We start from the raw sequence: 22310 nt of genomic DNA, 5'->3' as shown, positions 1-22310 counted from the left end.
TACTTTTTTCGAACCCGAAACGGCCCACTTTTAAAATAGTAATTTCGTGGAGGTGTTTTTAGATATAGCGTAAAACGGCATCCTTTTTTCGAACCCGAAACGGCCCACTTTTAAAATTTCGTGGAGGTGTTTTTAGACATAGCGTAAAACGGCATACTTTTTTCGAACCCAAAACGGCCCACTTTTAAAATAGTAATTTCGTGGAGGTGTTTTTAGACATAGCGTAAAACGGCATACTTTTTTCGAACCCGAAACGGCCCACTTTTAAAATAGTAATTTCGTGGAGGTGTTTTTAGACATAGCGTAAAACGGCATACTTTTTTCGAACCCGAAATGGCCCACTTTTAAAATAGTAATTTCGTGGAGGTGTTTTTAGACATAGCGTAATACGGCATACTTTTTTCGAACCCGAAACGACCCACTTTTAAAATAGTAATTTCGTGGAGGTGTATTTTTAATCATGATTTAATAGATTTAACCATGATTTAATAGTTTTAATCATGATTTAATAGTTTTAATTATGATTTAATAGTTTTAATCATGATTTAATAGTTTTAATTATGATTTAATAATTTTAATTATGATTTAATAGTTTTAATCATGATTTAATAGTTTTTATTATGATTTAATAGTTTTAATCGTGATTAAATAGATTTAATTGTGATTTAATAGTTTTTATTATGATTTAATAGTTTTAATCGTGATTAAATAGATTTAATTGTGATTTAATAGTTTTAATTATGATTTAATAGTTTTAATCGTGATTAAATAGATTTAATTGTGATTTAAGAGTTTTAATTATGATTTAATAGTTTTAATCGTGATTAAATAGATTTAATTGTGATTTAATAGTTTTAATTATGATTTAATAGTTTTAACTATTTTCTGCACGATTTTTAAATTAATTTCTTTCGGTTGGCCAAACTATTTGTTATGCCTAGAAAACAAAATAACGTTTAATTTTCCTCCACAATTAATAAATAATAATGAATAAATAAAATACAAATTATAGTCTTTACCCGTTGATTTAATTATGTACATAAAAGTGAAGCAAAGATTTTCAAAATAAATATTTAACTTCCTTCTCCTTCAAGGTTGTGTAATTTACCTTTTTCAACCTTATTTATAATTTAAACCCGTGAAGATAATTATTTTTTCCCGGAAATAAAGCTATAAGAGACCTAAGCTTCGACGGGATGGCAAAAAAATACTTTTTTTCATCCCGTCATCGTCGTTAATTCCCCGGGGTATTTTCGAGCTTGCTAGAATCGTCGCCAAGCGTCGCCCGTCGCGATGTGTCGGAAGTCGATTTACAGCTAGCGAAAACGCCGTAAAAAGGTCAAACTAATTTGCATACCAAATGAAACGTCGATTAACTTTGAAATATTCCTTCTTGTAAGCCTCGTCGAGGCCCGGGCGAGCGTTTCTCTCCGCACCTCTCATCCCCTTTCCTCCCGAGCTTCTGGGATCGCCAGAAGCTGGGAGAGTAAAGATGAAGAGAATTTACATATTCGGTGAAGGGATTTACGTTGCCTATAGGGCGCAAAAATGTAGATCGCGCTCGGCTCAATCTTAAGCTGATATCGTTATTAATGAAGGGGAGAGGTCGACCCCGCGATTGACTTCACTGCCACTTTATTCCCGCCCCGTCTTTGGGCTCGTTCAATTTTTAATTAAAACAAGACGGGCAAGCTATATGGGAAATTGATGCTTTTGCTATATTTGAAAAAATTCTAAGGTGGTGCCTTGGGTATTAGCCTAGCTGATTATTTTTTATAGATGATTTCAAATTAGCCAGTGAAATCTGGTGACGGTTTTCTGAACCACGTCGAATCTCAGTGGTTCAGAAAACCATTACTTGATTTTAAATAATAACAATTAATAATAATAAGGAAGAAGAATAATAATAATAGTTAGTGTAGGGAGCTGTTGGCTCGATCTCGTGGCATGCAGGGCTTGCCACCACCCTCCTACGCATTATAACCCGGCCACCTGAATTAAGGGCTTCAAAAGTCGCATGATGACTTAGGCCTAATGTGGTCCCTTGGGTATTAGCCTAGCCTAGCTGATTATTTAATTTAATAATAATGATAATAATAAAAAATAATACTAACAATTATTAAAAAAATATATAATAATTAATAATATTAACGAAGAAGAATAATAATATAATAATAATAATAGTAATAACGAAAAAAATAGTAATTAAAAAACCATAATAATTAAAAAAACAGTAATAATTAAAAAAACAATAATAATTAAAAAAACAATAATAATTAAAAAAACAATAATAATTAAAAAAAAACAATAATAATTAAAAAACAATAATAATTAAAAACAATAATAATTAAAAAAACAATAATAATTAAAAAACAATAATAATTAAAAAAAAACGTAATAATTAAAAAAACAATAATAATTAAAAAAATCATAATAATTAAAAAACAATAATAATACCAATTATTAAAAAATTAATAATTATTAATATGATTAACGAAGAATAAAAATTATTAAATAATAACTGATACACTGATAAACCGGATTTTTTAATTTAAAATCTCGCAAATAAGAATCGATGTACCATTCTGTATAATTTAATATTGTCTATTCTGAAGCTTTGTTTGATTTAGGAAGGCAAATTGAACGGTTTGTTTTGGAATCAATTCATTGCTGTCGAGCCATTGAAGTAATGCGGGGGTCTAGGTTAAAAAAGTGTTTCTGAGCCTGGTGGTCCTAATCAAAGGAAGCTATCTATTTGTGATCAAACGCGAATTAATTCCTTCTCTGATAAGCTAAGCCCATTACACAATCTGCCCCAATATTTTAAAAATGTAATTCGCTATCTTGTTATAAAACATTAAATATACATTCTAATTAGGGTGGTCCTTATTTGGTTTATTTCTTCTCTGTTGCATTCTTAGCCCATAAATTTGTTCCAATGTATGAAAAAATAATTCATAAGAAATTTGGGAATACATTTATCAAAATTTAGAGGTAGCTCAATAACCTTAAAAATTCCCTATATCTTAGCATTAGAATAAACGGCGTTTCTTAAATTTGTATCCATATTTTTCGAGTTAGTTATGGATTACCCTTACTCTATCTAAAAATCAACCACTCTGTGTTGTTTAATATGCCATTAAAGGCCTAGGATTCCTTCTGCCTGTTGTCCCTTAAGTGTACTTCCCGCCGCGCAAATATCCTGGTGGTAGACCAACCGCAGTACACGTTGGCCTACCACCAGGATATTTGCGCGGCGGGAAGAAAACTTAAAGGAAAATAGGCAGAAGGAATCCTAGGCCTTTAATTATCTGGTTTCCAACTGCCTAACGTTCTATTACAGAAAGTGGAAAGTTATTAGCATACGTAAACAAAGCAGTTTGGAATTCCCTATATTTAGCAATCGAACAAACGTTAATTTTTAATATTTCGCGAGTTAGTTACGGGTTATGGCTACTTTCTCTAAAACTGAAATATTCCCAGTAGTGTAATATGTAACCAATTTATCTGGTTTCAAACTATTTTTTGAAGCTAGGAGCAACAAACACAGCACCCCACACAAGGAGAACGCAACCCGTCAAAAGTCGTGCATTTTTCAATGGTTAGACGCTTTAGCGCCTGCTGCCGTCGGAAGGAGAAAATTCGGAAATTGTCTTCCCCCTTTCCGTGAAACGTTCAGCGTAAAGGCTCGTCCAATGAAATTTGTACACAACACTGCGTTAGCGTGTTTAAAGGCTAGCTGCGTTCTCCTTGTGTTTGTTGCTCCCAGGTTTAAGCATGGCAATGGATCCAATAGACTGGCCATTTTGAGTAATAGTACACAAAACAGTTGTAATCCAGATAATCTAACGACATATTCAACAACAGAGTGGTTGGTTTTGAGATAGAGTAGCCGTTATCCGTAACTAACTCGAAAAATATGCATACAAAATAAAAAATCACCGTTTTTCCTAATGCTAAGATACTGACAATTTTCAAGCTCTAAATTTTGTTCAATTTACCCGAAATTTCTCATGAATTATGTTTTCAAACATTGGAACAGATTTAGAAGGTAAGAGTGCAACATTTAAGAAATTATCAAAATAAGGACGACAATAATTATAATTTGACTAAAACCTTTTCTGGTAAAACTACCATTTCTATACACAATATCAGGGTTACTTCGCACTACCTCCAAAGGCAGGGGTTTTAAAGCCAATGCCCGAAATATAGTCTGCTAGGTTAAGTGATTTCTACTTAAAGAGTAAGTTACAAATAGATTTTCGGAATAGAAACTTAACAACTTATATTTTTCTCGTTCATTTGATGGTGGGTTTTCCGAAAATGTAATTAACTTGATGAAATACCGTCGTTAAGTTTATTTCATATTAAAATGAAAGATAATTTTATCGCGCCTAGTTTGTGACGTCATTGACTAGGTTTTTTCTGAATTTTTCCCACTGCATTTGGTAGGTTATATAGTACCCACCATCCTACATAGATAATTCAGGTTCGAAAATATTAAGTAATATCGATTAATTTACTCTGAAAACATAACCTGACTTTACCAAAAATAACTATCAAATTAAGTAATTTTATAGAAAAATTAATTTATCGTTATCGTATATATAAATTAAGAGATTATTCTTTAACACTTTATTATTTTTATTGGTTGGTTCAAATTAACCGTTAGCCTCTACAGAGACCCCACCCATAATAAACACTTTCCAGATGAATTCAATCTAATTTAAATTTTCGGCGAAATATTACGAAGCAAAGTAAATTTTTTAATTAATAATTACCAATAAATTTGGGTCGAACGTAATTTTTGAAAAATTAAATGGTTTATATCTCCGGATTAATTGTGGAGCAAATGAAATTTTTTATAAAATACTGTGGAGCAAAATAATGCCGAAATAATGGCTATTTGCGTTTCGAATTGCGAAGAGATTTGGGGGGGGGGGGGGCGACCGTGACTTTGGCCCCGCCAATTAAAATTTGAATAACTTCAGTTTTAAAATGGAGCAAATGTTTTGGAATTAAGCGGTCGTCGGAGCAAGATGAGAAGTTAAAGAATTCACATTTTGATATTAATCGGAACAGGTGGGGGGGCCAAATGTTAACTTGGCCTCCGAATTAAAATGCAATTAACTCCCTATTGCATATGGAGCAAAAGTTCTAACTAAGTGCAATCGTTAGAGTATTAGAGCGAAAAATTATATTCTAAGTTTAAAAGAGATCGGTGAACTGGGGGGGAAAGCGTTAACTTAGCCCCCCCAATTAGAAATTAGTTATCTCGATTAGCAATGTGGAGCAAAATTTGATTTTTGTGGAGCATAATGGAGCAAAACAAAGCCAATTTAATTATCTATTTAATCGTTGTTTTATCATAAGTGAGGGGGCCTATTGTAAACTTAGCCCCCCCCCAATTAAAATGTTAATAAGTAATTAATGGAGACGGAGCAAAATGGTTACGACACGGAGCGTAATAGAGCAAAATGAGAGCAAAATGATGGAATAAGTAAATTTTAATTATGAGGTTTGGAGGGGCCAAGTTTACGGAGCCTTGTAGGATCCTTGCTAGATAATATGGCGATGCCAATTTAGCGCGCGCTCTAAAGGATAAGCGTGAGCGCGTGTTTTTAAAACCATGTAAGCACCCGCGTACAAAATTCAGTAGTAGAATCACATGGTTCTATAGGAGATTTTCGGATTTGACCACGGAATCAGTAGATTCTACATTTTGTTTCCAAGCCTAAACTCTATGTTGGGTTCAGTGGCCAAGGATAAATAACGTGTAGCCATTTAGTGTTCGGAATTGTTTATTCATTATCCACAAAATTTCCGATTTATTTAACAAAAGTTGGTAAAAAGAATATCATTCTAACTTATTTAATTATGTTTTTTACGCAATCAAGCATTTATTTGAATTAAAATGGTATTTATTTAAGTAATTGTTTGTTTTGTTTAAATAATAGGCTTATCCACTTTCGATTATTTGAACATTTTACAATTAATTTTCAAATATTGGTTATTTAAATAAATATTATTTAAATATCACCGAACTTACTTTATCCATGGATAAAAATTAATCGACCGCCGACCTCTATAGCCATTGACGTCAATCACCCCGCTAAAATGCAAATTGTTTTGGCGTTCTACAAATTATTTATAATTATCTACGAAACGGAAAGCAACGAAACTTTATATTTGTGTATTTTAAACGTAAGCGCTTCGTTTAATAACAAAATTAAAGCGGTAACGTATAATTTTACTCTTTAAGGAAAACGATTAATTTGAGCGTTGCTCCCAATCTCCTTCATGCAGTCATGGGCACTCCACTCGTTTTGAGCGAAATTGAACGGTAAAATAACTGTTAAAAGAGCTCAACACGGAAATGAGAGGAGCTGAAATTTCCCCGCTCAAACGGAGAAAAGAGATGAGTAAAACATTCGCGAGTACGAGCTGAGCGGATCTTTAATGAAAGTGCCCATCACTGCGCTCGTGCTCGAAGAGTTAGCTCCTTCCCTTTAAACCAAATTAAAACAGGCCTGTATCCCAAAATACGACCGTGGCTCGTCTCACATAGTAGTAGTCTTGGCTAGGTAAAAAGATCACTTTGAAGTAATATTAGATTAGAGTTGGTTTAAATAAATAGTTTCACTTTAAAATGGATAACAAAAGTTAAAAAGGGCCTATAAATAAATTTTATTATTTGAATAAAATATTTCCGAATTTAAAATTTAAACAACCAAATCTCCCTGTTTTTAAAAGAGCAAGTTTTAAAAGAGAAAACGGATGATTAGCTATTTAAAGCAGGGTTTAAAAAAACCCGGGTTTTTTCAAAAACACCCAGCCCATTGGGCTTTTTTGGGTTTTTTTGGGTTTTATTGTTTTTTTTTTGGGTTTTTTAGGGTTTTTTACCTAAAATGATACCCTAAATCGATGATTTACTTCATTTTTATTTTTTATTTTCAATTTAGCACTACTTATTTATCGCTCTTATTCTTATCTTTCGTAGACGTAAAGTATCGTCTGCTCCATGTTCTGCTAAATATTTATTGAAAGTTGCAGAAGTTTAAAACTTACTGTTTAGTTAACACTGTTAACTTGCTACTGTTAGATTAGTGTTTACCAAAACACTGGTAATGTATTTTGTGTAAATACGTTTTATAAAAAAGCAATATTTTTGTATTATTATAGAATTTAAAGAATTAAAGTTTAATTTTTTAAATGCTTTAATATAGTTTAATATAGTTTAATTATTAAACAATAAATTTAAACTTTTTTCGTCGTTTTTGAAACTATTTAAGGTGGGTTTTTTTAAGTGGGTTTTATTGTGGGTTTTTTAAGGTGGGTCCAACCCAAAATAACCCGTGGGTTTTTTTGGGTGGGTTTTATAAATTCGAACCCTGATTTAAAGCAAGTGTCGGCTCGACGTAAAGTAGCTCTTTTTTCAGCAGATGTCGCTAGCGTCGAAATCAAAACAAGATACAACGCTACATTTTGACCCAACGCTCGCATTGATTGACTCCTTTGTAAATTTGACGATAACTTAAATTATATTAATTTTTAACAATATATTTTTATAGCACCCATACTACCCTTTAGTTAGGACCTTATATCTCGTTAACTATTAATATCAGAATTATCAAAATTATTTTAAGCACTAGAGGAAGGTTCAGCTTAATAATAAAAATATAATTCAATCATATAATTGTTAAAACAGAAACGTTCAGCTTGAACGAAAAAGAGGCTTTTAGTGTATTCTTCCCCCTTAAAGTCCACTAAGTAGAGTACAATTTGTCTAACTATAATAATTATCAATGGTTCTTGACGATGTTATTGTTTCGCTATTTTGAATTTTAGTAGTGTTGTAGTGCTGGGAAAAGTTTCCGGAAAATGACTGAGGTCTTTTTTCCGGAAAATTTTCCGTATTTTCCCGAAAAAAATAAAAAAGTTTTTATTTCATGATTAGTTTAATATTGTTTGCAAATTTAAATAAAGCGGAATTTTAGCCTCATTTTTTCGAATCTAAAAGTAAAACTTAACCTCTAAACTAGCTTTAATCTGATTAACAATGTAACACAACAAATTATTTGTAGTATGTATACCGTTATTAGACATTTTATATCGATAAAAAGTTTAAAAAATTTAAAACTCTTAAAAAGTAATTTATGTATAATTTTTTTATTTTTCTGATTTGCGGAAAATTTTCCCTGAAAATATCCTGGAAATTTTTCCACATTTTATTTTTCCGGAAAATTAACAACACTAGATTTTAGCTTCCTTTGTCATTAATAGATGGCACCACACTCTCCAGTTAAGTAGTCTTTTTTATCTAGAATCGGATAGATTCATTGCCATCTGTAATAGCAAGGGCCTTATCATAAAGCAGATGGCAAAGGTAGAGCGTGAGTGCTCCTATTAAAAAAAAGCGACAGACGAGTAGCTCCATCTATGGATCAGTTAATGAACCTCTTCAAATGCTTAGTAGTCTCGGGTAACATCGATTTCGAGTGCGAAAAATGATCGAGCTTGTTAGATCAGAGCCCCGAAAGATTTCCGAAAAAATAGCCTCTAATTTTCTAACTTGGATGATTTATTATAGAGAGTTTAAGCGACACTCTATCTAAGTTTCGGACATGTATGCCAAGTTAGCTCGACGTAACGTCTGTGAAGTACTAGCGAAGCCTATAGATTCCCGTTTGTAACGTCGGACGTACAACCTCTGTAATATCTCATCTTTCCCAGGTAGAATATCTTAATAACCTTAAAAAAATGAAATCCTCGGTATAGACGATAAATTTGATATAAGAACTAGTTTCCGACAGAGCGTAGGAAATGTCTTTGGAGATATGAGAACCGGCTCCTACCCCTAACCCCCCTTATTCCCCTACCCCTAACCCCTTTTTGCCCCTACCCATAACCCCCTTTCTGAACTCTTCCAACAAATTCTTTTATCGTGGTCGTCCGCAGTCACCTGACCGCGTGGTTCCAAGGCCATTCGTAGCGGATTACGATAGTGGATATTTTACCCTGTTCCCCGCTGTTGGTAGCGCTGTTAACTGACGGCGGGGTACATTAGGGCTTGGGCTCCCTTAGAACCAGGAAGAAAAGGCTGGTGTTTTTGCAGCAATGCTTTGGCAGAAGAAAGTCATAACTTTTGATTTGTGACTGCGCGACACTTTTTGGGACGTAGTCATTTTTCGTTCCTCTTGACTAACCAATCAATTTGGAACCATTTCGCTTGGATGAGCCCCCTCCCCCCATCCCCCTTTATCCCCTGTTCATTTTAGCCCAACAGATCTGCCTCATTTGGTGGCTCTATCACCCTCCTACCTTCCCCCCTGACTATAAGTCACTTATATTAATATTAACCACAATCGTTTCGAAGATAGACCATAACCTAATATATATGTTATTTCTGCTTAGGTATAATGACCATGTTGATACTATTTTTAGCGTTTGTTCGAGTCCACCTTTCACGGCGTCAAAATTCCCTAGTTTCCAAAGCCGGAGATACATTCATATTTACATGAAAAAGTACATAAGTAACCCTGGGAAAAAATTTCGTTTTAATTTTTGTTTCGAAATAATTATCTCTGATGTCCCTAGTATATAAAATAACGCGCTTTCTATATTCTCAATATATACCCATAATTCATCTTTAATATTGGTTGATTTTTCAGTTAAATAAAATACCAAAACAAGCTAATAGTATCAATGGCTAATTTTATTATATTTACTTTTTTAATTTAATTTTGTCATATATTGTGATTTTTAGCTTCGTTTTAAAATCATCCTCACTTCAAATTTCCCTAGATTTATAATTTCCCTTATCCATTTTCCAAATATTTTAGGTTTAAATTTCCCTAGATGTGGGAAATTTCCCTCGATCTGGCATCACTGCTCCTTCCCCAAGCAAAAATATAAACATCCGGGTTGTTTAAAACTTACATCTTCCAACTCGATTGAAGCGCACGTCGGTAACGGTTTTCCTCCCCCCCCCTCTCGTGTGAGGAGGGAAATTCGACTTGGATGCCCGTGATTGTCTCAACATAGTACTTATTTCTACTTAAGCAGAAATCAAGTCTTTCCCTAACCAATATATTTGTAATTACCAAAAAACTTTACAAAGAGTACTTGCGCAGGTAAAGTAAAGCACATTTTGTGTCGTGGGATTCCAGAAGGAGAAAATCTAAAGTTTTCTGTGCGTGGTTTCGTTTCATTTCACGCCTATTAATAGAAACCTCAACAAATTCATAGAAATCTCCTCAAATTCATAGAAAACTCAATAAATTCATAGAAATCTCCTTAAATTCATAGAAAACTCCACACATTCATAGAAATCTCCTCAAATTCATAGAAATCTCCTCAAATTCATAGAAATCTCCACAAATTCATAGAAATCTCCACAAATCCATATAAATCTCCACAAATTAATAGAAATCTCCACAAATTCATAGAAATCTCCACAAATTCATAGAAACATCCACAAATTCATAGAAACATCCACAAATTCATAGAAACATCTACAAATTGTTAGAATATTTAACAAAATCCTAAACTGTTAGAAAAGTCCACAAATCCATAGAAAAACCTAAAATCTTAAGAAATAATTCTAGCAACTATTTAGTATCATTTAAAATCCTAGATTTTTAACAAATCCGCCGAATGTTTTTTTGGAAATTTCCGCATTACTAAAAAATAAAAATCATCGACAATATTCGCAAATCCATCAAAAAATACAAAGCTTTGGATTTTGAAAAAATACAAATCCACGTGTTTTGAAAAATACGGTTGAATTTTTTAATTGCTTACGGGGAAACAAAAATTCAGAGCGAAGCCCTTAGCGGCTCCAATTTATTGCTTTTATTTATCTTACACGGAGCGAATTTAAGCGTTTTAGGGGGAAGGGACCAAATGTTCAACAAATTATTACTAAAACACTACTTCTTATACATTTTGAGTGAGGTTTTATGTGCCAAACTATAAACCAAAGTAAACTTTAGAAAACAAATCGGCTTAAAAAATATTTTTTTTTTGTGGTTTTGGGATAATTTAAAATTTATATTTTTGAGACTACTGGCACCATCTGGTTATTTTAAAATCAACTTTTAATTGCGTTACCCATGTGAAAGAATATCCCTTGTGAAATCTGTCTATTGCTGCTCGATCATCTTGTTTCAAATATATTTTCTTTAGAGGAAAATATCTGATATTAGAAAGGTTAAGAAACCCCTTAAAAACGTGTAGAAGAATCTTGCAGGAGTGTACAATCAAATCTCAGCTAAAGTTTCTCCTACACGTTTTCGAGCGGGTAGCTTAACCTGTGTATTGGCGAGGTTAAGATCTCAAAATTCGTCTAGAAATATGTCAAATAAGTTCAAATTTTACAAGGCATTTCTTAAGCCTAGCGACTTCTAGCTCCTAAAAAGTAAAGAGGGACTCTATACGTGTCAATCTCAAATAAAGGCTTGCTAAGCCTGATACGCTTGACGTAGCGGGTAGACGGGCATTTCGTTCTTAACCTCTATTGATTTCTTTCGAGGATTTTTCACTCTTCTCCAGCGAAACAAAATTTTTGGGATGTCGTTGTGTATTTTCTATTATTTTCTTTTGGTTATTTATTTGGTGCAGTACTAGCCTAAGCTTTCTTGTTTATCATATAAAAATAGCCCTGAAAATCGACAAACCCTCCGTTCCAAAGAAAAACAGATTTTTACTTTTTTTTCCATTAATATTTAAAAGGTTTTTATCGTTTGCAAAAACAATCGGATCTACTGTTTTTCTACGTGGTAATATATTTGCGAAAATAGCTGCTTTAAATTTACATTCCCAGAGCTTGAAAATGCAAAACAGGCCCTTGCCGTGTCGGCCACCATTTCAACCTTTTTCAAAAGCATTACCTTAGTCCCTAAACCAGGTAACTCGACTTAGCACATTTGGATACCTCATTGTAAATATAAAATATTAAATTATGATAACCTTTGACCATATTTTTATATGTGAACTTTAATAAAGGTTAAAGTTAAGTTACTTTTATCTAGTTAGTTAATATTCGTAGTAAACACGGTTTTGGGTAGAAGGTATTCTACTCTAAAACCGTGTTTATTACGAATATTCGGTATTTTAGTATGTTTTACCACCAATAGATGGCAGACGTAGTCCAGATGAGTGGCTTTTCGCCTGGAGTTGCTGTTGGAAGGTGATTCTACCTAAAAGAACTTTCCCGAAGCTTTTTGTCAGTATTTACTTTAAATCTTTTAAATTTTAATGTACTGACATTGGTTAGCGACGAAGGAAAGCCCATAAATATCCCACTTCGGTACTTGGTGGCGCCATCTACTGAAGTTTCGCGAAACATCTTAGATTATTTAAGACGCGCGGAAACGGGTGAAAGAAACGAAATACTACGCGTTTCTTTTTCCCACTACTAGATGGCGCGCTGATAAAAAATGTCCAGGCGCATCGGATAACCCGATCACGAACCTGATAAATCGGTAATCACTTCCTCGAAGCGAAAAAATCCAAAGTTTTCCGGCAATCTCCGCTTGTCTTTACTTAATAAATAATAAAGCGTATCTGCTTCCAACTACTTTCTAATATTTCGGACACGCTAGAATAGAACGTCGTTCTTACTCTCCGATCACGTACATGCACAATCATTTTCCGTTGGGCGCCGGCAAAAGCCTTGATGTATACAGTGATGGGCACCGCTACTCGCATTGCGAGCGCTTATGTTATTATGAGCGAAATTGAGCGGAAAAATGTTTTTTTAAAGAGTGCGAAATGAAATTGAGAGGAGCGCCAATTTCAGCTCTCAAAAATGAGCGAAAAGAGAGGAGTGCTTATTTTAACTCTTAAAGAAGAGCGAAAAGAGAGAAGCGCTTATTTTACCGCTCGAAAAGAGTGAAATTGAGAGGAGCGCTTATTTTACCGCTCAAAAAGAGCGAAAAGAGAGGAGTGCTTATTTGACCGCTCAAAAAAGAGCGCAGATAGAGGAGCGCTTATTTTACCGCCTAAAAAGTGTGAAAAGAGAGGAGCGTTTATTTAACCGCTCTAAAGAGAGCGCAAAGAGAGAAGCGTTTATTTTACGGCTCAAAAAAGAGCGAAAAGAGAGGAGCGCTATATTTTACCGCTCTAAAAAGAGTGAAAAGAGAGGAGTGCTTATTTTACCGCTCAAAAAGAGTGAAAAGAGAGGAGCGCTTATTTTACAGCTCAAAAAGAGCGAAAAGAGAGGAGCGCTTATTTAACTGCTCAAAAGAGAGCGCAAAGAGAGGAGCGTTTATTTTACGGCTCAAAAAAGAGCGAAAAGAGAGGAGTGCTATATTTTACCGCTCTAAAAAGAGCGAAAAGAGAGGAGCGCTTATTTAACTGCTTAAAAAAGAGCGGAGATAGAGGAGCGCTTATTTTACCGCCTAAAAAAGAGCGAAAAGAGAGGAGCACTTATTTTACGGCTCAAAAAAGAGCGAAAAGAGAGGAGCGCTTATTTTAACGCTCAAAAAAGAGCGAAAAGAGAGTGCTTATTTTAACGCTCAAAGAATAGCGAAAAGAGAGGAGCGCTAAATTTTACCGATCCAAAATGCGTGAGCGTGAGCCGATATTAGACTAGCGAGTGCGAGCAGTCAGTGAGCTGAGCGACTCTTTGACAAAAATGCCCAACACTGGATGTATATTCCGACGAATAGCGAGGGGGTAACTGTTTCGCTCCCCACAGAGCTCTGCTGAGTACGCTACCATTTTTATGAACTCTAGCAAAATTTATGTCGACCAACTTTTAAGGATAGAAACCCTCGAACGAACCAAGTACGAGGTCCCTTTTTCTCTGCATTATTAAAGGTATGTTCCCATTTAACCCAATTTTACCTTCTCCCAAAGTTATCAGTTCTCCCAAAAACATGGTGTCCCATTGGTCCCAATTCCATTTCTCCGAACCGGAGTTCATTTAACCCAAAAATATGTATTCCCATTTTTCCCAACGATCAAGTTTCCCAAAAAAATTGATTCCCATTTCTCCCAACGATCAATATTCCCAAAAATATGGATTCCCCTTTCTCCCAATCATTATTTTCCAAATATATGGTAATTGCGCGGTTAGGTTAGGTTAGGTTAGGTTAGATTAGGTTAGTAGGCATATCCTAATTGTAGTAATATAAAGAATTACTTGGACTTATTTCATGTAATATATACCAAGTTTAATTTTGGGACAAATGGGATTTGGGACAACTATTTTGGGACAAATGGGATTTGGGATAACTATTTTGGGACAAATGGGATTTGGGATAACTATTTTGGGACAAATGGGATTGGGACAAATAGGATTGGGAGAAATGGGATTGGGAGAAATGGGAATTGGGAGAAATGGGATTGGGAGAAACTGGAATTGGGAGAACTATTTTGGGCGAAATGGGGGTAAACCTTATTAAACGTCGATGCAGAATATTTATGGATGGTGCGGTAGATAACTACATAAAAATAAATAAGCATATATTATTTCACAATTTATTTCCTTTTTTATTTACTTTATTTAACTTTCGAGCTACGCTGTTTTTCGTTTTACATTATTCGTATTCCATTTCTTTTAATGTTGTGGCATTTGGTTTCGGAGGATATTTTAGGAATCGCGTTCTAAGTGGCTCTTGATTCCTTATTACCTATTTCAAAGATATTCCAGGAAATTATGTTAAGGACTAGAACTTGAGTATTTTAAATTTTTAATAAGTTGTACAAAAACCCATTAATTTTAATGAGAATTTATATTTTTTCAGTAGGAATGTAATCAATATTGCGGTAGTACTGGATACCATTTTTAAATCCTAAACAAGAATGTGTTTATTTTAACCAAGAAGGTATTTATTTATAAACCAAGAATGTATTTATTTATACCGACAATGTATTTATTTATACCGAGAATGTATTTATTTATACCGAGAATGTATTTATTTATACCGAGAAGGTATTTATTTATACCGAGAATGTATTTATTTAAACCGAGAAGGTATTTATTTATACCGAGAATGTATTTATTTATACCGAGAAGATATTTATTTATACCGAGAATGTATTTATTTATACCGATAATGTATTTATTTATACCGAGAAGGTATTTATTTATACCGAGAATGTATTTATTTATACCGATTATGTATTTATTTATACCGAGAATGTATTTATTTATACCGAGAATGTATTTATTTATACCGAGAAGGTATTTATTTATAGCGAGAAGATATTTATTTATACCGAGAATGTATTTATTTATACCGATAATGTATTTATTTATACCTATAATGTATTTATTTATACCGATAATGTATTTATTTATACCGATTATGTATTTATTTATACCGAGAATGTATTTATTTATACCGAGAATGTATTTATTTATACCGAGAATGTATTTATTTATACCGATAATGTATTTATTTATACCGAGAAGGTATTTATTTATACCGAGAATGTATTTATTTATACCGATTATGTATTTATTTATACCGAGAATGTATTTATTTATACCGAGAATGTATTTATTTATACCGAGAAGGTATTTATTTATAGCGAGAAGATATTTATTTATACCGAGAATGTATTTATTTATACCGATAATGTATTTATTTATACCTATAATGTATTTATTTATACCGATAATGTATTTATTTATACCGATTATGTATTTATTTATACCGAGAATGTATTTATTTATACCGAGAAGGTATTTATTTATACCGATAATGTATTTATTTTTACCGATAAGGTATTTATTTATACCGAGAAGGTATTTATTTATACCGAGAATGTATTTATTTATACCGAGAATGTATTTATTTATACCGAGAATGTATTTATTTATACCGAGAATGTATTTATTTATACCGAGAATGTATTTATTTATACCGAGAATGTCACCCTTGAACTTTTCTTACCCTAGATTAATTAATTAATAATAAGAATATTAATTTTATTAATAATGATTATCGTTTTCATTTTCGGTCACGTAAGTGGACAAGTAAATGGAATTGTTCATGATGAAATTATGACTTCAAATTAGGGTTGAGACGCGCGGCGTGTTTTGTAATCACGTTGAAGACTTCAGTAAACCCCCTTCGATAAAGACAAAAGGCTTCTTTCATCTGCCAGCAATTTACAGTTCTTTCGTATCGGACATATTACTTCAAAATAATGTCTAATCAAAATTTCCTATTTTTGTGTTAATAATAAGCAAACAAAAAAGTTGGAAATATTGCCAGGGTGGCACAGGGGGCACCTGCTAATGTTGACCACGCCAGGTGGCACAGTGGGCACAAGCTAATGTTGACCACGCCCGGGGGCACAGTGGGCACAAGCTAATTTTGACCACGCCAGGGGGCATATAGGGCATACTTTTGGTTTCTAATTTACATTTTTCAATAGCCCTTTCTATAAAATAAGCTTCTCCTGCTGAACTGGTTTTTATGTAGCTCATTCGTCACGAAATACGTAGAAGTTCAGTTCAATCTATGCTTAAAAAAGGGTACCTCGTCGAATTTACTCTGATGTCCAGGGCTTTTCGTAGTAAAACGTCATCGATACGTCACCCGTGACGCAGCAGCAACATCAAAACAAGAAAGCCAATGTTACTTATCAGAAAGGCCTATTAAATGCCAACCAAACAAGTGTTGTAAGTCGGAAAATATTCCGGAAAATGACCGAGACCTTTTTTTCCGGAAAATTTTCTGTATTTTTACCAAAAAAAAAAATAAAAAAAGGTTTCATTCCATGGATAGTCTAATATGTTGTTTGGAAATTTAAATAAAGCGACATTTTCGCCTCATTTTTTTCGAATCTAAAAGTAAAACTAAACCACTATACTAGTTTTAACTGATTAACAATGTAACACTATTAATGTTTTGTAGTATGTTTACTGATATTAGACATTTTTATCGATAAAGAGTTAAAAACATTTAAAACCCTTAAAAAATAATTTATGTTTCAATTGTTTATTTTTCCGATTTGCGAAAAAATTTTGCAATTCGGAAAATTTTCTGTAAATTTTTCCGCATTTTATTTTTCCGGAAAATTAACAACGCTAAACCAAACCAAAATCCGGTCAACTCGAATTATTAGGAAAACAGTCACACTTACGTCAAGTGCAATTATAAACTTACGGTATAGAGGTAAGAGAACCGAAAAGTAATTCCCACAAGTTCCTTCGTTACGCTCGGCTGTTACTTAAGCGCGTAGATCCCTTTGACAATCCCTCTAATATCTTCCACCGCCGATACATATTTTCTTTGGTATCACTTTACCGTACATTTCCGCGTAAAAATATCGATGCGATATGTTTCCTCGCATCGTCGTCGGAGGGCGCCACTGTCCCCGTCGCCCCTTCCGGCGTGTCGATAAATTTCGGGGCCGGCTCGCCCACCGTTGGAGAGTCGCCGTTAGAAGTACCCGTACCGACTGCCGGTGCCGCTACTTGATTCCGGAGGTTCCCCAGCAAATCGGAATTTTTGCCATTATTTCCGTTAGATCACATTTGCGGTTTTAATCAGAGAAGCCTTTGCTTATAAATATCATTATCAAAACAATTCAGTTAGCTCTGTTTCGATCCAGAAAGTCCGGACGTTCCGGTTGGACGTTAATTTTTCGTTAATGGTCACTAGTGGCGAGAGTCGTTCACGGACAACGGTCAATACTTAATCAGGTTTCCCGGTTTAGTTATTTTTAACGCGGCGATCTTGTTAATCATGGCCAACATGCTCGAGATTTATTTTAAATAAAGGTTCTTTCTTTAACGGTACGTTTCGGGAAGTTTCTTTTGATGTGTGGTTTTGGTTGCAGTTTGTGATAATTTATTATAATTTATATTTCTATTTCTTAGCCGTTTCAAAATGACGTAAATAAAAGGCGATATAAAGGAGACATTGCAGAGGCGTTTATTGGGTAAGTCTAATTTTTAATTGTGTTTTTTTGGTCGGTTTCATATTTTCGGTTTAGGTTTGCTGAATATTTTGTACGAATTGTGTTTAATGATATAACGATTGCTACCAATTTGTTTTCTGTTTGGTTTGGTATATATTGTTATAGGTATATGATATTGTTCCATAAGTATGTCGCTTTTGGGAAATATTTTATTGTGGCGGGAACCTAGAAAAGGCCACTTGAGACGCGAGATCGAACGGGCTCAAAACGGAGACGAAAACCCTCTATAGAGTCTGTGTTGTGAATGGTACTCAGTAAAAATGTTATATATAACATGTGGTATGCTTAATGGTCTTACGAATCCTAAATAAGTGACCTACTTATGGAATAGTATTATAGACTTATGATATTGTACCGGTAAATTTCTTATTGAAAATGTTTTGAGGTATTTTCAATTTTACAAATAATTGAAATTGAAATAACTAAGTCATGAAAAGTACCGTTAACTATCGGAAAATAGTTAAATGATTTATGTTTATAGACTTATGGTATTATAACGGTAAAAATGTCAACGTATTCCCAATTTTACTATTAATTTAAATACAATTTACCAATACAAGGATGTACCGTTAACTATCGGAAAATAGTTATATAATTTATGTTTATAGACTTATGGTAGTATAATGGTAAAAATGTCAACGTATTCCCAATTTTACAATTAATATAAATTCAATGAACGAAAACAGAGATGTACCGTTAACTATCGCCAAATACTTCAGTAATTGGAATTTATTAACTTATGGTATCGTAGCGGTAAATTTCTTCTTGAAAATTTATCAACCTATTCCCAATTTACAATTAATTTAAATTCAATGAACCAAAACAGGGATGTACCGTTAACATCCGCGAAATATTCGAGCAATTTCAATACACACGGTCATAAATATTAATGGCGTTTCACTGGGATGAAAACCCGTTGGGGATCTCTTTGTACTATCATTGAAATTCCTCTCTTCAAGAGCAGGCGCAAATCCTTTTAATAAATATTCATAATTCCGTAAGTAAAATTGTCCCCTTTAACCGACATCCAGGAGACAATCTTGATGGGAATAAAATCGTAGGAAGACTCTCGCTTTTTCATATTTTGAAAATGACGATTATATCGCGAAACCTTTTGGCTATGTCCCTGAGCCGGCCAGCTGCCTCGTAGGGCTCGTCCGTATCTCATTTAGATAATGGAAAACTACTTACAGGATTAAAAGTAATTTTGCCGGTTACCCAGGGTACACGGGAACCATGAAGTTATTACGTCTTTACCAGTCCGTGCTCCGACACCAGTTAATTGCTTTCCACCCGTTTCATTCTGCCCGAATTCCAAACAAGTCTATTTTCCAACTATGAAACGACTTGATTGGGAGGTTAAGCGGCAGCCATGGTTGGGATTCGAGCACCCGTTCGAGTGGATGTCTTGGGTACGTTCAGTAACGCTCATCAAAAACATTGATGAGTATTCGATGTCAACATTTTGTTACTGTACGATTTTTCGTGTTTCCCAATTGACGTCAAGATGTGCATCCGATGGCTTGTCTCTCATACAACCGAATCCTACAATTTTGGCGGATTTCAAATAAATACTGAGTGTAGGGAGCTGTTGGCTCGCGTGGCGTGAAGGGCTGGCCACCACCCTCCTACGCATCGTAACCCGGCCACCTGAATTAATGGCTTTAAAAGTCGCTTGATGACTTAGGCCTAAGGTGGTGCCTTGGGTATTAGCCTAGCTGATTATTATTTATTTTTTAACGATGAACTTTTAATATGCAATAATTAATTGTCATTTTATTAAACCTAATCTAACCTAACCCAACCGAACCCAACCTAACCCAACTGAACCATACCTAAGTTAAAAGAATGAAACCCAACCTAACGCAACCTTAACTAACCCTTTACCCTAAACCAAACCCATACCCTAACACTAACTCATAGGTATATATTTATTTTAAAATGTGGGCTATAGATTATAAAACTGTAGTTTTAATCAACAATTCTACTGGTTTGGTCAGAGGCCTATCATTTAATTGGAATGCCTCAGCTACTGCAATGACCGTTTTCGCTTTTTTAATAAAAGACTGATCGTTGCAACAATAAAGATTATTGTCGTCAACAATTTCGACATTTACCAACTCATTAATTGTTGAAAATAATATTTTTTATTTCCTCTGATTTTTGGGCCCCATAACATTTACAACAGCCATCTTTAAAAACAGCACTGCCTAGAAATAACACCGTTCAGTAATCTCCTACGTCACTATGACGACAAGCAAACATTAAGCAAACATCAAGTAAAAACCGATTTTCCAAAGATTTGCGTTATTGAACGTACCCCTTGACAAGTGTCATCATGTATTATTGTATTTATTTAAATCAAGAATCTATTCTGGTGAGCAGAGAATATGTAAAGCGAGTAAAGTCTCTCATTTCATAATTCCCGGAACACGGAGATAGAGTCCGTGTTCGTATGTGAGTGTTTTCCCCCTTACCGACAGAAAAGGGAAATATTACGCACGGTAAGTCGGAGGGGCGTGGTTTAACTTCCGGGAATCATATAAATAATCTGTTAACCTCAATACGTTCTTGCGTAAACTACGTTAAGGTGATTCGTGGTCATCATGATCCACTCCTCCCCGGTAAAAGTGGGGGACGGAAATAAGTCACCAGCGTCTGCTTCAATCGCGTTAGAAGACCAATAAGCTACGGTCATAAGCCTATCAACCCTAAGTTTGAATAGAAAGGCAGTGTTGGTTCAAGCTAGGAGCAACAAACACAAGGAGAACGCAGCTAGCCTTTAAACGAAGGTTTGTGTACGAATTTCATTGGACGAGCGTCACGAGCCTTTACGCTGAACGTTTTACGGGCGGGGGGAAGACAATTTCCGAATTTTCCCCTTCCAACGGCAGCAGGCGCTAAAGCGTCTAGCCAATGAAAAACGTACACAAGAAAATCCACGACTTTTGACGGGTTGCGTTCTCCTTGTGTGGGGTGTTGTGTTTGTTGCTCCTAGGTTCAAGCAAACGACTGGCGAAAGTACAGCGCTAAATCCACCCGCAAGATAATGCGAGATTTAGTAAGAATTCCTCTGTAAGATCTCGCGAGATTTAGTAAGAATTCCTCTGCTAGATCTCGCGAGATTTAGTAAGAATTCCTCTGCAAAATCTCGCGAGATTTAGTAAGAATTCCTCTGCAAGATCTCGCGAGATTTAGTAAGAATTCCTCTGTAAGATCTCGCGAGATTTAGTAAGAATTCCTCTGCAAGATCTCGCGATATTTAGTAAGAACTCCTCTGTAAGATCTCGCGAGATTTAGTAAAAATTCCTCTACAAGATCTCGCGATATTTAGTAAGAATTCTTCTGTAAGATCTCGCGAGATTTAGTAAGAATTCCTCTGTAAGATCTCGCGAGATTTAGAAAGAATTCCTCTGCAAGATCTCGCGAGATTTAGTAAGAATTCCTCTGCAAGATCTCGCGAGATTTAGTAAGAATTCCTCTGTAAGATCTCGCGAGATTTAGTAAGAATTCCTCTGCAAGATCTCGCGAGATTTAGTAAGAATTCCTCTGCAAGATCTCGCGAGATTTAGTAAGAATTCCTCTGTAAGATCTCGCGAGATTTAGTAAGAATTCCTCTGCAAGATCTCGCGAGATTTAGTAAGAATTCCTCAATCTCGCGAGATTTAGTAAGAATTCCTCTGCAAGATCTCGCGAGATTTAGTAAGAATTCCTCTACAAGATCTCGCGAGAATTCTGGCCGTCTTGACACACCCTTAATATATAAACCAGTGGGAGGGAGGAATTGTAGATGATGCGGAACCGAATTGTATCTCTGACGCTAGCAAACGGGGTTCTCAATGGTATTAAATGGTGTGATATGGCTTGAGGGGGGTCGCGGGTCGGAGGGGGGCGGGCATTTGTCCGACTCTGAGAGACGCGCCGCTGGAGGGCGCTCGCGAGCGAATGTCGCTTCGGCCAAATTCAATTTCGCCGAAACCGCTTTCGTGATATGTAAATGGCACATCCCAGAGGCCGTCTCATCTAATACCAGACGCGAGGGCGACGGAGGGAGTATCAGTCTGTCCTGGTCACTTCTACCTCTTCGACGTTACGGGGTAGCGGGTGAGAGGCGGGGTTTTTGAAGGATGGGCGGAGTCCGTGGGACGATTTGCGGGCGAGCTAGAAGGCGTAGGTGAACGTGCGGGCGCGAGGCTTTCGCTAAACGGAGTGTTTCCTCGCTAACTGACTGATTCCTCCAACAGCGGCTTAAAGCCCTCTTCCACAATGCCTTCGGCTTCCAAACTTTTCGCGTGTGTGGCTGTGAATGCGCATTTCTGAGTCGTGTATATTTATTTCGAGTCATTTTTTCTAACTTTTCTGGT

The 22310-nt window shown here is 35.1% G+C and overlaps 1 protein-coding gene across 1 annotated transcript in view; it reads left to right on the top strand.

The window, feature by feature from the left end:
* The first annotated feature begins 17465 nt into the window (after window positions 1-17465).
* LOC149927228 (protein qui-1) overlaps window positions 17466-22310 on the top strand; it is a 233051-nt gene continuing 228206 nt past the window's right edge. Inside the window, exons 1-2 of the mRNA XM_090158274.1 lie at window positions 17466-17761; window positions 17846-17907. The gene's annotated coding sequence lies outside the window, so the exon portion shown is untranslated. The remainder of the gene's footprint in view (window positions 17762-17845; window positions 17908-22310) is intronic.

The sequence above is a fragment of the Leiobunum rupestre genome, chromosome 9, assembly GCF_980474605.1.
Source record: "Leiobunum rupestre chromosome 9, qqLeiRupe1.1.hap1, whole genome shotgun sequence".
Taxonomy (NCBI): domain Eukaryota; kingdom Metazoa; phylum Arthropoda; class Arachnida; order Opiliones; family Sclerosomatidae; genus Leiobunum; species Leiobunum rupestre.
Note: the sequence above shows the minus strand (reverse complement) of the source record. Positions and strands in the feature narration are given on the sequence as shown.